The sequence below is a fragment of the Microcaecilia unicolor genome, chromosome 5, assembly GCF_901765095.1.
Source record: "Microcaecilia unicolor chromosome 5, aMicUni1.1, whole genome shotgun sequence".
Classification (NCBI taxonomy): domain Eukaryota; kingdom Metazoa; phylum Chordata; class Amphibia; order Gymnophiona; family Siphonopidae; genus Microcaecilia; species Microcaecilia unicolor.
Window position 1 is genome coordinate 155821526 of NC_044035.1, and position 15083 is coordinate 155836608.

At 48.3% G+C, this 15083-nt stretch overlaps 1 protein-coding gene across 1 annotated transcript in view; it reads left to right on the top strand.

The window, feature by feature from the left end:
* The window catches only part of LOC115470365 (serine/threonine-protein phosphatase 2B catalytic subunit beta isoform-like), a 137404-nt gene that overhangs the window by 94911 nt on the left and 27410 nt on the right, over positions 1 to 15083 (top strand).

The following is a 15083-nucleotide window of genomic DNA, read 5'->3' on the forward strand; positions in this document are numbered from 1 at the left end:
ATTTTTCCATTGAATGTCCAAAGAAACTGTGTGTATAGCTTTCTATCAGTCTTTTAAGGCATCCCAACGAAAGAGAGAAAACCTTTACTGACCAGGCCTTGAAGATCAGCAAAAGCAATGTGTGATCACTACACTGATTAACTGTGGGTAGATTGCCTTCCCAAAGCTACTAATGTAAGAATTCGGCAGTGGCCATGCATTACCTGTCTAGATTGTGTAGTTGCAATTAAATTACTCTCGTATTCTATAAAAGCCATCATTCTTCAATGAGAACCAGAGAAGATTAATATGGCATAATTTCATGTTCAGGAAAAAATATACTTAGTCTATTTTCTTGCCATTCAGTGAACATCAATAGCTTATTCCTTGTTGGATGAAATACATCTTTTACTCTGAAGGATTACCAAAGAAATAATTCCTTAGTGTTCTGACTAGACCAGTCCAGAACCTGAGTGGAACCTGAGTGTTATTCCAGTCAATTAGCAGATGGAGTCAAAGAATACAGAGTTGCGAGCTGTGCAGCTGAAGCTCTTCAGTAATTATCTGTCTGCAGTAGATGGTGATGGGCCGCTCTGGAGGGTTCAGTGAGGCCAGCTCCTAGGTCAGTTGGAGAATTAGGTCCCAGTAGAGCAGGGGGAGTCCCTTTCAGCATTTCTATTTAAATAAAAAAACTTTAAATTTAATTTAATGGGACTTTAATTGGGGGGGAATTCTCAGAGAGTCTAAGACCACCCTCCCATTCTTCCACACCAGTTTATGTAGAGCTATCGTCTAGCCAGCTTTTTAAAAATGGAAAATTAAGCAGCTTGAGGCAGCAAGCAGACAACTCTATTCTGCAGGTGAGAAGGTTCTAGGTCTGAGGAAAGAGCAGGCCTCTTCAACCCTCAGTTGTGCCCTGAGGAAGCTTGAGCAAACAGCTCACCACACTGTAGAGTCAGGAGTAGCACAGGTAACTAAACGTGTTTTGCTGGCCCTACTGATTTAGTGCTTTTATAGATCATCCGCACTGCTGTATTGTTGGCTCACCACAGCTCATTGAAGTCTCAGTCGTATGGATCCCCAGTGGAGTGCAGCAGGTGCTGCCCCCGAAGCAGTGGTAATCGCAGTGCTTTAAGCAGTACGCTGTTGCTCTTCTGCCCTTCAGCCTTGCCTGGATGAGTGTGTAGTAGGGGCCAACCAGGAAGACATTGAGGCATATTTTCAAAGCACTTAGCCTTTCAAAGTTCTATAGGTTTCTATGGAACTTTGGAAGGCTAAGTGCTTTTTGAAAATATACCTCATTATGGGTCTGGAAATGGAGGTCTCTGTAGCATCCTCCATTACATACATTCTTCCCTTGAAAAGAGTGGGAGAGGCAGCCATTTTCTCTTCCTGCTCTTCTGAGCCTCATACAATTGCATAGCCTGCAATTGCAGGAGAGGCGCAACTTAGCAGGTGAAGTGGGCTCCCACGAGGGGTTTTTACAGGCTGATGGTGTCTCCCTGAAATTTGTATTCCTGCTCCACAATACCTTCCTCCTTAAAAGATCTCAAAGGGCTCAAGGTATAGGAGGGAGTTGCTCTGCTTCTGTGGTGACAGAACCTGGAGTGGCAGCGAAGAGACAGCGTTTGGATGCTCTAGATGATTGGAACTCCCAATCATTTGCCTCTGGGGTGCTCTTGGACCATGCAGGCTCAGCACAAGGGCTGCTTTCCTGGTGGTACCTGTGGAAGAAGGGGAGCTCCCAGTGAGTGAGAACAATGATCCTATTATAGTTTGCCTGGTTGAGAAAGAAGAGCTGCTGCCAGACATTGCTAGGTCCTTCAGTATTTCACTTCCACCATTGCAGGAAGCTCCCTTGGTGGGGTGGGGGGGGGGGGAATCCCACCTTAGAAGGTATTAGGAGACCTGCGGAAGCTTTTTGTATACATAAAGCTATTCAAGCCATGATCTCTACAGAGTGGGACTCTCCAGAAGTAGGGCTTAGATTAGCAGAGCCATGTGTAAGCTCAACTTAGCAGGTGAAGTGGGCTCCCACGAGGGGTTTTTACAGGCTGATGGTGTCTCCCTGGAATTTGTATTCCTGCTCCACAATACCTTCCTCCTTAAAAGATCTCAAAGGGCTCAAGGTATAGGAGGGAGTTGCTCTGCTTCTGTGGTGACAGAACCTGGAGTGGCAGCGAAGAGACAGCGTTTGGATGCTCCCTGTGAATGAGAACAATGATCCTATTATAGTTTTCCTGGTTGAGAAAGAAGAGCTGCTGCCAGACATTGCTAGGTCCTTCAGTATTTCACTTCCACCATTGCAGGAAGCTCCCTTGGTGGGGTGGGGGGGGGGGGGGAATCCCACCTTAGAAGGTATTAGGAGACCTGCGGAAGCTTTTTGTATACATAAAGCTATTCAAGCCATGATCTCTACAGAGTGGGACTCTCCAGAAGTAGGGCTTAGAGTTGGCAGAGCCATGTGTAAGCTCAACTTGTTAGTGCCTGAAGAAAGAGAGAAATTTAAGCAGCCTAAGGTAGATGCATCTGTTACAGTAGTTACCAAAAAGACCACCATCTCTGTTGAAAGGGGCACTACACGTAAGGATCTGCAGGAGAGTTGATATTGAAGCAAGCATTCAAGGTTTCTGCCCTAGGGCTGTAAGCTGCAACTTGTAGCACCTATGTTTCCAGGGCTTGACTGTATTGGGTACAGCTGAACCCAAGAGGCTCTCTTGGTGAAGTATTTGGAATGTACCATGCAAGTGTTTAGGCTGGAGGCCAGATTGGCTTACATATGATTTGATTAGAACTTTGGTGAGATGCATGGTAGAGGCCATATTTGCTGCCCGATTCTACAGTCACAGTAGATATATGGCTGACACCGCTACAAGAGCCATCTCAATAGAATTCCCTTTAGGAGGAATTTACTGTCTGGGGAGGATCTCAAGAAATTGGTAAAGGATAGGTGAGTTGAAACCTCGGAGGTTGTTGGAAGACAAGCCCAAGCCTTCGTCCCACTTGGCTGCCAGCAAGGTTAGGTATTGCAGTGGTGGTCTAGGACAGGGTGCTCAGGTTTCTCTCAGCAGACCTGTTTCCAGTCATGTCACATTCCCTTTTTGGGTGACAAAAAGGGATCTAAACAAGGACCATAAGGCTTGGGGTCCTCTTGTCCTCCCCAATGCCGCATCTTCTAAGAGAACTGGAAAGGGTAACATATAGTAACATAGTTGATGATGGCAGATAAAGACCTGTATGGTCCATCCAGTCTACCCCACAAGATAAACTCAGGGCTGTTTTTGAGGGGGTACTTGGGGGTATTGAGTACCGGCACCGTTTCCATTGCCTGCTAAAATTGACCCATGGTCCCCAAGTTTTAATGAAAGAGCTCAGGCCCTACACACCACTTCTGCCTTGTCACAGATTCTGTTACCCGTTTTTGCAGCATTTTCTTTTCTCATGGGAGGAGGTGGTCACAGACCATGTGATGTCCATCACAAAGGGACGCTAAAAGAACGCTGACTCCTGAGACGTCCTATCATGACCATTACCCACCTTCTGCTTGAGAACTGCGATCCATTTTACTGCTGGTGCCATTCATAGCCATTTAGTTTGACACCCATTTTTGCAGCATTTTCCATTCTGAAGCTCGTAGAAGGAGCCAGGTGCGGACCAAGTGACATCATCACTGAGGGATGCTAAAAGAATTTCGATTCCTGGACATTAAGCCTAGGGGCCAATACACAAGCCAATAATTTCACATCAAGATTAAGGAGTGAAATTGATCTATAGAAACTGCACAGTTTCATGTCTTTTCCTAGTTTTGGTAAAATAGTAATACCCACCTCCAACATGGCCAGGGGGACTTCCTCGGTTTAAGCCTCTATTGCATCTTGTACCAACTGTCTCTTCAATTGGTGAGGCAGCAACTTACTAGCCAGGTTACCCTCCTCAAAATAAACCTGCCATATAATGTCCAGATCATACATTACCCTGCCCACCCCAGAGATCTTTCAAGGATGTGCAAAGTGACAAAATCTGATCTTGTACATTTGAACTAGGGCCATGGGCATATTGACATTTCTCCGAGGACAAGCAGGCTGCTTGTTCTCACTGATGGGTGACGTCCACGGCAGCCCCTCCAATCGGAACACTTCCTAGCAAAGTCCTTTGCTAGTCCTCGCGCGACGATGCGCACCGCGCATGCGCGGCCGTCTTCCCGCCCGAACCGGCTCGTGCCGGCCAGTCTTCTTTTGTCCGCGCTCGGTACGGTCGTGTTTCGCCGTTCACGCCCCAAAGTTGACCTCGCGCGTCGTTTATCGACTTCGTTCTTTGGGAAAAAAAAAAAAAAGGTGTCGGAAGGAGACCTTTATGGTTTTCTCCCTTCCCATACTTCCAGTTTTTGCCCCGGTAAGTTTTCTTTCGTCGTCGGGGTAAGCCCTATTAGGCCCCGGTCGAAGTTTTCCTTCCCCCTATTTTTGTGGTGCCATTTTTGCCATTTCGAGTTTTGATCTCGCCGGCGCGATTTTTCCGCCCATGACATCGAAGTCTTCCAGCAGCTTCAAGAAGTGCACCCAGTGCGCCCGGGTAATCTCGCTCACTGACAGGCACGCGTCGTGTCTTCAGTGTTTGGGGGCTGGGCACCGCCCTCAGGCCTGTAGTCTGTGTTCCCTTTTACAAAAGCGGACTCAGGTAGCGAGATTAGCCCAGTGGAACGTTTTGTTCTCGGGCTCTTCGTTGGCATCGGCATCGGGAGTATAGACTGCTTCGACGTCGTCGGCGCCCGGACCTTCATCCTCGCCCCCGATTGCATCGAGTGCATCGAGGCATCGACCCTCTGCATCGGGGCGACATCGGAGGGCTGCGTCGGCGTCGGTGGTATCGAGACCTCCTCGTCTGCTGATGTCGTCGGACGGTGGTGCTTCGTCTGGAGTGCAGGTGAGGGCTGTCCATTCCCCTGCTGGTGGCGGTGAGCCTTCGGGTGGGTCTCCCCCTACCCTGAGGGCTCCTGCGGTACAGCCCCCCCCGAGACCGACCTTCTTCGGCCTCGGCCCCGAGGAAGAGACGGCTGGATTCTACATCCTCCTCGTCGGTGCCAGGAAGCTCCGGTGACGTGCTTCGCTCCAAAAAATCGAAGAAGCATCGTCACCGGTCCCCTTCCCGTGTCGGCACCGAGAGCTCTGGGTCGCCGAGGGAGTCGGCACCCAGTAAGCATCGGCACCGAGAGGACCGCTCGCCCTCTGTTCAAGAGGTGTCGATGCGCTCCCCTTTGGACAGCCCGGAACAGCCTCCACGCCCGGAACAGGTTCTGACATCGACTCCTGCATCGGCTTCCATGTCTTTTTCTACAGCCGCTCTGCACGAGAGCCTCCGGGCCGTTCTCCCAGAGATCCTGGGGGAGCTGTTGCGCCCTACCCCTCCGGTACCGGGGGTGCTTGCGCCACCGGTACCGTCGAGCCAGGCGCCGGCTGGCCCATTGTCCGGGGTAAGGTCTCCGACATCGGTTCCGCTTGCGGTACCGAGTGCGGTAGCCTCCCAGGAGGGCTCCCCGACCACGTCGGCGGAGGGAGCTTCGCCGGTGCGGGTGAGGGAGTCTACCTCTCGACGCTCCCACCGTGGCCGTGGTTCCACGGAGTCGAGCCGGGCACGGTTGCAGACACAGGTCCGTGAACTTGTGTCTGACACCGATGGTGAGGCCTCGTGGGAAGAGGAAGAAGACATCAGATATTTCTCTGACAAGGAGTCTGAGGGTCTTCCTTCCGATCCCACTCCCTCTCCTGAAAGACAGCTTTCTCCTCCTGAGAGCCTGTCTTTCGCTTCCTTTGTCCGGGAGATGTCTACGGCCATCCCCTTCCCGGTGGTTGTGGAGGACGAGCCTAGGGCTGAAATGTTTGAGCTCCTGGACTATCCTTCTCCACCTAAGGAAGCGTCCACAGTACCCATGCATCATGTCCTCAAAAAGACATTGCTGGCGAACTGGATCAAGCCTCTAAGTAATCCCCACATTCCCAAGAAGATCGAGTCCCAGTACCGGATCCATGGGGACCCAGAGCTGATGCGCACTCAGTTGCCTCATGACTCTGGAGTTGTGGATTTGGCCCTAAAGAAGGCCAAGAGTTCTAGAGAGCATGCTTTGGCGCCCCCGGGCAAGGACTCTAGAACCTTGGACTCCTTTGGGAGGAAGGCCTACCATTCTTCTATGCTCGTGGCCAAGATTCAGTCCTACCAGCTCTACACGAGCATACACATGCGGAACAATGTGCGGCAGTTGGCGGGCTTGGTGGACAAGCTCCCCCCTGAGCAAGCCAAGCCATTTCAGGAGGTGGTCAGGCAGCTGAAGGCGTGCAGAAAATTCCTGGCCAGAGGGGTGTATGACACCTTTGATGTTGCGTCCAGGGCCGCTGCTCAAGGTGTGGTGATGCGCAGACTCTCATGGCTGCGTGCCTCCGACCTGGAGAATAGAATCCAGCAGCGGATTGCGGACTCGCCTTGCCGTGCGGATAATATTTTTGGAGAAAAAGTCGAGCAGGTGGTAGAGCAGCTCCACCAGCGGGACACCGCATTCGACAAGTTCTCCCGCCGGCAGCCTTCAGCCTCTACCTCTACAGGTAGAAGATTTTTGGGGGGAAGGAAGACTGTTCCCTACTCTTCTGGCAAGCGTAGGTACAATCCTCCTTCTCGACAGCCTGCGGCCCAGGCTAAGCCCCAGCGCGCTCGCTCTCGTCAGCAGCGTGCGCCTCAGCAAGGCCCCTCGGCTCCCCAGCAAAAGCAAGGGGCGAGCTTTTGACTGGCTCCAGCAGAGCATAGCCGACATCCAAGTGTCAGTGCCGGGCGACCTGCCAGTCGGAGGGAGGTTGAAAGCTTTTCACCTAAGGTGGCCTCTCATAACCTCCGATCAGTGGGTTCTCCAAATAGTCTGGCAAGGATACGCCCTCAATTTGGCTTCCAAACCTCCAAATTGTCCACCGGGAGCTCAGTCTTACAGCTTCCAACACAAGCAGGTACTTGCAGAGGAACTCTCCGCCCTTCTCAGCACCAATGCGGTCGAGCCCGTGCCATCCGGGCAAGAAGGGCTGGGATTCTATTCCAGGTACTTCCTTGTGGAAAAGAAAACAGGGGGGATGCGTCCCATCCTAGACCTAAGGGCCCTGAACAAATAACTGGTCAAAGAAAAGTTCAGGATGCTTTCCCTGGGCACCCTTCTCCCCATGATTCAGGAAAACGATTGGCTATGCTCTCTGGACTTGAAGGACGCCTACACGCACATCCCGATACTGCCAGCTCACAGACAGTATCTGCGATTTCAGCTGGGCACACGTCACTTCCAGTACTGTGTGCTACCCTTTGGGCTCGCCTCTGCGCCCAGAGTGTTCACGAAGTGCTTGGCTGTAGTAGCAGCGGCACTTCACAGACTGGGGGTACACGTGTTCCCATATCTCGACGATTGGCTGGTGAAGAACACATCCGAGGCAGGAGCCCTGCAGTCCATGCAGATGACTATTCGCCTCCTGGAGCTACTGGGGTTTGTGATAAATTATCCAAAGTCCCATCTTCTCCCAGTGCAGAAACTCGAATTCATAGGAGCTCTGCTGGATTCTCGGACGGCTCGCGCCTATCTCCCAGAGACGAGAGCCAACAACTTGTTGTCCCTCGTCTCGCGGGTGCGAGCGTCCCAGCAGATCACAGCTCGGCAGATGTTGAGATTGCTGGGCCACATGGCCTCCACAGTTCATGTGACTCCCATGGCCCGCCTTCACATGAGATCTGCTCAATGGACCCTAGCTTCCCAGTGGTTTCAGGCTGCTGGGGATCTAGAAGACGTGATCCACCTGTCCACGAGTTTTCTCAAATCCCTGTATTGGTGGACGATTTGGTCCAATTTGACTCTGGGATGTCCTTTCCAAATTCCTCAGCCACAAAAAGTGCTGACCACGGATGCGTCTCTCCTGGGGTGGGGAGCTCATGTCGATGGGCTTCACACCCAAGGAAGCTGGTCCCTCCAGGAACGCGATCTGCAGATCAATCTTCTGGAGTTACGAGCGATTTGGAACGCTCTGAAGGCTTTCAGAGATCGGCTGTCCCACCAAATTATCCAAATTCAGACAGACAACCAGGTTGCCATGTATTACGTCAACAAGCAGGGGGGCACCGGATCTCGCCCCCTGTGTCAGGAAGCCGTCAGCATGTGGCTCTGGGCTCGCCGTCACGGCATGGTGCTCCAAGCCACATATCTGGCAGGCGTAAACAACAGTCTGGCCGACAGGTTGAGCAGGATTATGCAACCTCACGAGTGGTCGCTCAGTTCCCGTGTAGTGCGACAGATCTTCCAGGTGTGGGGCACCCCCTTGGTAGATCTCTTCGCATCTCGAGCCAACCACAAGGTCCCTCAGTTCTGTTCCAGGCTTCAGGCCCACTGCAGACTGGCATCGGATGCCTTCCTCCTGGACTGGGGGGAGGGTCTGCTGTATGCTTATCCTCTCATACCTCTGGTGGGGAAGACTTTGTTGAAACTCAAGCAAGACCGAGGCACCATGATTCTGATTGCTCCTTTTTGGCCACGTCAGATCTGGTTCCCTCTTCTTCTGGAGTTGTCCTCCGAAGAACCGTGGAGATTGGAGTGTTTTCCGACCCTCATCACACAGGACGAAGGGGCGCTTCTGCATCCCAGCCTCCGGTCCCTGGCTCTCATGGCCTGGATGTTGAGAGCGTAGACTTTGCCTCTTTGGGTCTGTCAGAGGGTGTCTCCCGCATCTTGCTTGCTTCCAGGAAAGATTCCACTAAGAGGAGTTACTTCTTTCTATGGAGGAGGTTTGCCGTCTGGTGTGACAGCAAGGCCCTAGATCCTCGCTCTTGTCCTACACAGACCCTGCTTGAATACCTTCTGCACTTGTCTGAGTCTGGTCTCAAGACCAACTCTGTAAGGGTTCACCTTAGTGCAATCAGTGCATACCATTACCGTGTGGAAGGTAAGCCGATCTCAGGACAGCCTTTAGTTGTTCGCTTCATGAGAGGTTTGCTTTTGTCAAAGCCCCCTGTCAAGCCTCCTACAGTGTCATGGGATCTCAATGTCGTTCTCACCCAGCTGATGAAACCTCCTTTTGAGCCACTGAATTCCTGCCATCTGAAGTACTTGACCTGGAAGGTCATTTTCTTGGTGGCAGTTACTTCAGCTCGTAGAGTCAGTGAGCTTCAGGCCCTGGTAGCCTAGGCCCCTTACACCAAATTTCATCATAACAGAGTAGTCCTCCGCACTCACCCTAAGTTCTTGCCAAAGGTTGTGTCGGAGTTCCATCTGAACCAGTCAATTGTCTTGCCAACATTCTTTCCCCGTCCTCATTCCTGCCCTGCTGAACGTCAGCTGCACACATTGGACTGCAAGAGAGCATTGGCCTTCTATCTGGAGCGGACACAGCCCAACAGACAGTCCGCCCAATTGTTTGTTTCTTTTGATTCCAACAGGAGGGGAGTGGCTGTGGGAAAACGCACCATATCCAATTGGCTAGCAGATTGCATTTCCTTCACTTACGCCCAGGCTGGGCTGGCTCTTGAGGGTCATGTCACGGCTCATAATGTTAGAGCCATGGCAGCGTCGGTAGCCCACTTGAAGTCTGCCACTATTGAAGAGATTTGCAAAGCTGCGACGTGGTCATCTGTCCACACATTCACATCTCATTACTGCCTGCAGCAGGATACCCGACGCGACAGTCGGTTTGGGCAGTCAGTGCTTCAGAATCTGTTCGGGGTTTAGAATCCAACTCCACCCCCCTAGGCCCATGTTTGTTCTGTTCCAGGCTGCACTCTCAGTTAGTTGGTAAATTTTTTTAGGTCAATCTCGGTTATGTCCTCGCCGTTGCGAGGCCCAATTGACCATGGTTGTTGTTTTGAGTGAGCCTGGGGGCTAGGGATACCCCATCAGTGAGAACAAGCAGCCTGCTTGTCCTCGGAGAAAGCGAATGCTACATACCTGTAGAAGGTATTCTCCGAGGACAGCAGGCTGATTGTTCTCACAAACCCGCCCGCCTCCCCTTTTGGAGTTGTGTCTTCCCTTCTCTTTGTCTTGCTACATATGAGACTGGCCGGCACGAGCCGGTTCGGGCGGGAAGACGGCCGCGCATGCGCGGTGAGCATCGGCGCGCGAGGACTAGCAAAGGACTTTGCTAGGAAGTGTTCCGATTGGAGGGGCTGCCGTGGACGTCACCCATCAGTGAGAACAATCAGCCTGCTGTCCTCGGAGAATACTTTCTACAGGTATGTAGCATTCGCTTTCTGGGATGATATTCACCTTCAGATCTGCTTCCCTTTGTTCCCTCTCTCTTTTCAGTGTACTAGCTCACATAAAAAATGTCCTTTAATATAAGCCTTGAAGCTATCCCATACCATTCCCATAGATGTACAAGAAGTGGCATTCAGTTAAAACAAAAAGTCTTTCTATGGTTCCCATGCAAGTGTTTGATTGGATGGCAAGGGAAGAATTATGTCTTCTTTGATCCTACACAATTAGAAATGTTTTTGGATTTCTTGTTGGGCAGACTGGATGGACCGTACAGGTCTTTATCTGCTGTCATTTACTATGTTACTCCTATGAATAATACTAAAAGTTCCTAGGTTAATTTCTAGAGTGGGGCTGTAAGTTCTTTTCAGTTGTATACTTCTAGTATAGGTTTAGATTTATCAACAGTCCCTCTTACACCTGACCCAAATAGGGTCATGGTCAGACCATGTGATATTTTCAATATCCACTATAAGAACCCCATGAGTAAGTCTCTTATCAAAAAATATGTAGTCTATTTGGGAGAAAAAATCATGGGGAATGGAATAAAATGTATATTGCTTTGAGTGTTCATGCGCAAGTTGCCAAACATTAACCACCCCCACACGCTGTACAGATCCTTTAAATGTCAGTCTGTCCAACCGTCTATAAGATGACCGAGTTACAGAATCTAAACTAGGGGCGAGAGTCCTATTAAACTCTGACCCAATGACCCAAAGCCCAGTTCTCATTCGTGACAATGCCTGCATGGCCAGATAATGGCCATAGAGTGTCGCGCACCACTGGGTGCAATGTATTGGCCAGCTTTATACCCATTATATCATTTCTTCTGGAATGGGTGAGATGCAAAAACAAAATATTTGCTTAGAGAAGCAAAAAAACAAAAAAAAACCAAGACATCTCGTTATGTAGGCATTGCCTTTTATATGGAAAGTACAGGCCTTTCGCATTAAGGAGTACAAATTTTAGGTTCCCTATGGATTAATCAAGCATTACTCAAAACAGCACAAGCATAGAAAAAAAAAAAACAGCAGCAAAACAAACTGTCCAAAATTACTAGCCCAGCTCTCTCGAAAATTAGGACCTCGACCCCAACTGAAAACACGAGTCTGTAGTCCAAGGCCATGAAGAAAGTTTCCACTAACAGGGTCTGGTCTCTCACCATGATGGGCTCTCCAGTAGTCCAGTTGCTGAAGCCTGCCTGCAGAGTCTGCCATGCCCATTAGTTACTCTATGCTAGTGGGGTCTATTCTTTATAGTAGAGGTTAATTGAAGTTGCTGTTTGATGTGATTCTTGGCCTTCTGCTGGAAAATGTTGTAAAGCTGCTTCTCTGCTCCTGATGTGATCAGAGGATCATTGCCGCCACAACTTGATAAATAGAAAAATCATAGATATCCCAGGTGATAGTAGGCCTGCTGTGCGCTTTCTTCAAAATAGCCCCCTTCCGCTTGTAATTCTGGAAACGTGCAACAATGTCTTTTGTAGTGTTGGAGCGTGCTTTGCCCAGCACACAGTGTGTGCATACTAGTTCAATTGGATCTGGAGCTATGCAGTCCCATGTTCTGAAAGCAGGTAGCTTGCTATCTTTATTTATTTATTTACAGTAACTTGATATACTGCCTTAACTAGCAAGTAGACCTAGGCAGTTTATTTTTATTTAATTTAGAATTGTAAACATAGAGACAAGAAAGGAACTACAATATTCTGATAGGAAAGTAGTTATCACACACACAGCATAAGAACATAGCATAGGGGGATAAGGTAAAGAAAGGGTAGGTAAATAGGAGGGAGGGGCAGGGTAAGTTTGAACCAGCAGCAAATAATCCACAGGCGACTAATTTGTATGCTCAAACGCTTGACAGAATAGCAAGGCCTTTAGTGCAGACTTGAACTTTTTAAAGGACATTTCTGTGTGAATGTCCTGAGAAAGAGAATTCCAATAGGCAGGGGCTGTGAAGAAGAAGGCAGAATAATGGATTCTAAACTAGCTTGTTTGGGATTTGGCAAAACTAAACGATAATCATTGAATGACTGTAAGAGACAAGCTGGTGAATATAGGGGGGTAAGATTGGCCAGATAATCAGGAAATCCCAATTGAAAAGCTTTAAAAGTTAGGGTGAGAAGTTTCTGAATGGTGCATTGCTCTATAGGAAGCCAGTGATATTACTGAAGTAAAGGTGAAACCTGGTTCGATCTTTTAGCATGGCAAAGAAGTGTAATTGCGGTATTTTGCAATGTTTGGAGATGCTTTAGAGAATAACGAGGAATCCTAAGTATTTTATATTACAGTTATCAATTTTTGACATCAGCAAAGAGGATAAGTGAATGAAATGTGTCACGATCAAAATAGCTTCTAACCAATCAAAGTTGTTGGAGAATAAAGAAACATGACTTGCATAATTGGGAAATCTGTATAGAGAATGTGAGCCAGGAGTCTAACATAATGCCCAAGTATCTAAAGAAATCTACTGAAGTGATACTGCTCCACACTGTCAGTATGCACAGTCTGGCTGATCAGGAACTCCGTGGATATTGGGTTGCACCTGAAGGAGTGATTTTCATTTTTTTTTTAATTATTTCTTTATTCATATATTTCCATATATCATCACAATACGTGAATATGCAATCGGCATTTATACAAAAGGCAAAAATAAAGAGAAATATCATTAACAGCATTTCTGTCCACAAGTTTAGGGAATTTTGGAATCCAAGAATTTAGAATTTAAAGTAAAACATATAGCAATAATTAAAGACTAATGGTTGCAACCTCTGGTTCAGACCCCAGCCTGCATTTAGGGAGGGCACACAACATTCAATTCCACTCTAGCATCTAGAAATTGTTTTAACTGTTTTGGGTCTACAAATTGAAACTGTTTACCCTCAAGCATTACATTACAATAACAAGGAAAACGTAATATAAAAGTTGCTCCCAGTGCTACCACCCTAGGGCGAAGTTCCAAAAAGGCCCTCCGTCTCATCTGTGTAGGCCTTGAGAGATCAGGAAAAATACGAATTTTTGAGCCCAAAAACAGATTTTCTAAGTGTCTCAGGGAAAGCCTTAATACGGCATTCCTGTCAGGCTCCAGCACAAAAGTAACAAGCAGAGTCAACCTCTGAGTAATTATCTCCAATGAACTTTCAAGGAAAGAAGTAAGATCCATTCCTTCCCCTACTATCGGGGGATTTTCTTCCACCACTCCACCACTCCTGATGTAATAAGCCCGAGTAAGGGGAGGCAGTGAGTCCTTATCCATTCCAAGAATATCAATCATATATTTTTTAACCATGTCCAAAGGGGAAATTAAAGGCGATTTGGGAAAATTAAGAAACCTGAGGTTTAATCTTCTAGTCTGGTTTTCTAGGTACTCCAATCTTTTATGTAGGAAATTATTATCCTTAACTAAAGCCGTTGCTACAGATCCCATTTCTTGAATTTTAGTATTCACAGTCTCCAAATCTAAGGTTTGCTGTGCAGTCTTTTGCGCCTGAAGCAGGGCAGCCTCAGAGAGAGTCTTTGTCAGAAGTATTCACTTTTAAAGTAGTTTGCATAGAAGTGTGAATGCTGTAAACCATATCCCATAGTGACTCTAATGTCACAGTTGCTGGTCTATTCACACCACTAATGGCTGGAGAAGGGTGAGGTTGATCTTCAACACAAGCAAGTTTAGAAACTATATCCTGAGGCAATACCTTTGAAGCTGATTGTAGCAATAGTTCTCGGCGTTGAGATTCAGCCTCCGTTACTGCAGACACTCCCTCAAACAGGTCCGGCTGAGCCCCTTCGGCTTCCTTCCTTGTCAGAGCTGCCAGCAACTCCCCTCCAGGCTGGGGTGGAGCAACTCGTTCCACGGGGCTCGTTTCCATTCTCAATCGACACCGAAGTGCCGAGAGTTGCAGAGGGGGTTGAAAAGCCCTGAGGACCTGGTTGCTGTCTGAAAAATTGCAAAGTTGTCTGCCTCGTCGCTGAGGAAGTCACAGGAGCTGAGGGATGTTCCTTCACTTTTCCCCTCCGTTTCCCCATGCTTAATGAGGCGACAGAGGTGCCGTAGAGGACCTACAAACAGAGCAACTTCCAGGAGCTAACACAGGTGCGTCCATTCACAACGCCATCTTGGAATCCTGTCAACCTGAAGGAGTGATTTTCAAAGTCCTCTAGTTTTGCTGCAAGATCTTGGGTCTCATTCTTCATATTACAAAATTGCTTTTTTAATAACATGAGAGCTTCCACATTCTCTTCAATGGGTAGGTTGGCTTCTTCCACATGATGCCCCAGATTGACTATTTCTCCTTTAAGTTCTGCTCTGAGTGTAAGAAGTTCGGAATGGACCACTTTGAGGTCATCCATTATTTCTCACAGCCAGTCACACATCTCTTTAGCAGGATCCTACACTTGCCCGTCAGGACTTCCCGAGGCTGCCACAGGCGACACCACTGCGTCATCCCCCTAGATTGCAGCTGCCATGGTCAGGTTCTCCATGTGTTTAGCCTGTGTCACTCTTGCATATGTCTCTAGCGCGGCTTAGTAAGCAGGGCCCTTAAAAAATTATTGGATTGAATAAATTGATAACATTAAAAATTTAGAAATGAGTTTTTTTTTAATGTTTAAAGTAGTGTCACATGTTCATTTTCTTTTGTACTTTGGTTGCCACATTGGTACTACTCCCATTACTGTAGAGTAGCTTTCTTTCCCCTTATATAGTTTGAATGGAGCAAGTGTGAAAAGCAATTAATGTATCTGGGTCTAAAAAAGATTTGGACAAATTCCTGGAGGAAAAGTCCATAAGCCGTTATTGAGGTAGACTTGAGAATGGCTACTGCTTATCACTGAGGTTAAGTAGCATGGAATCTTGC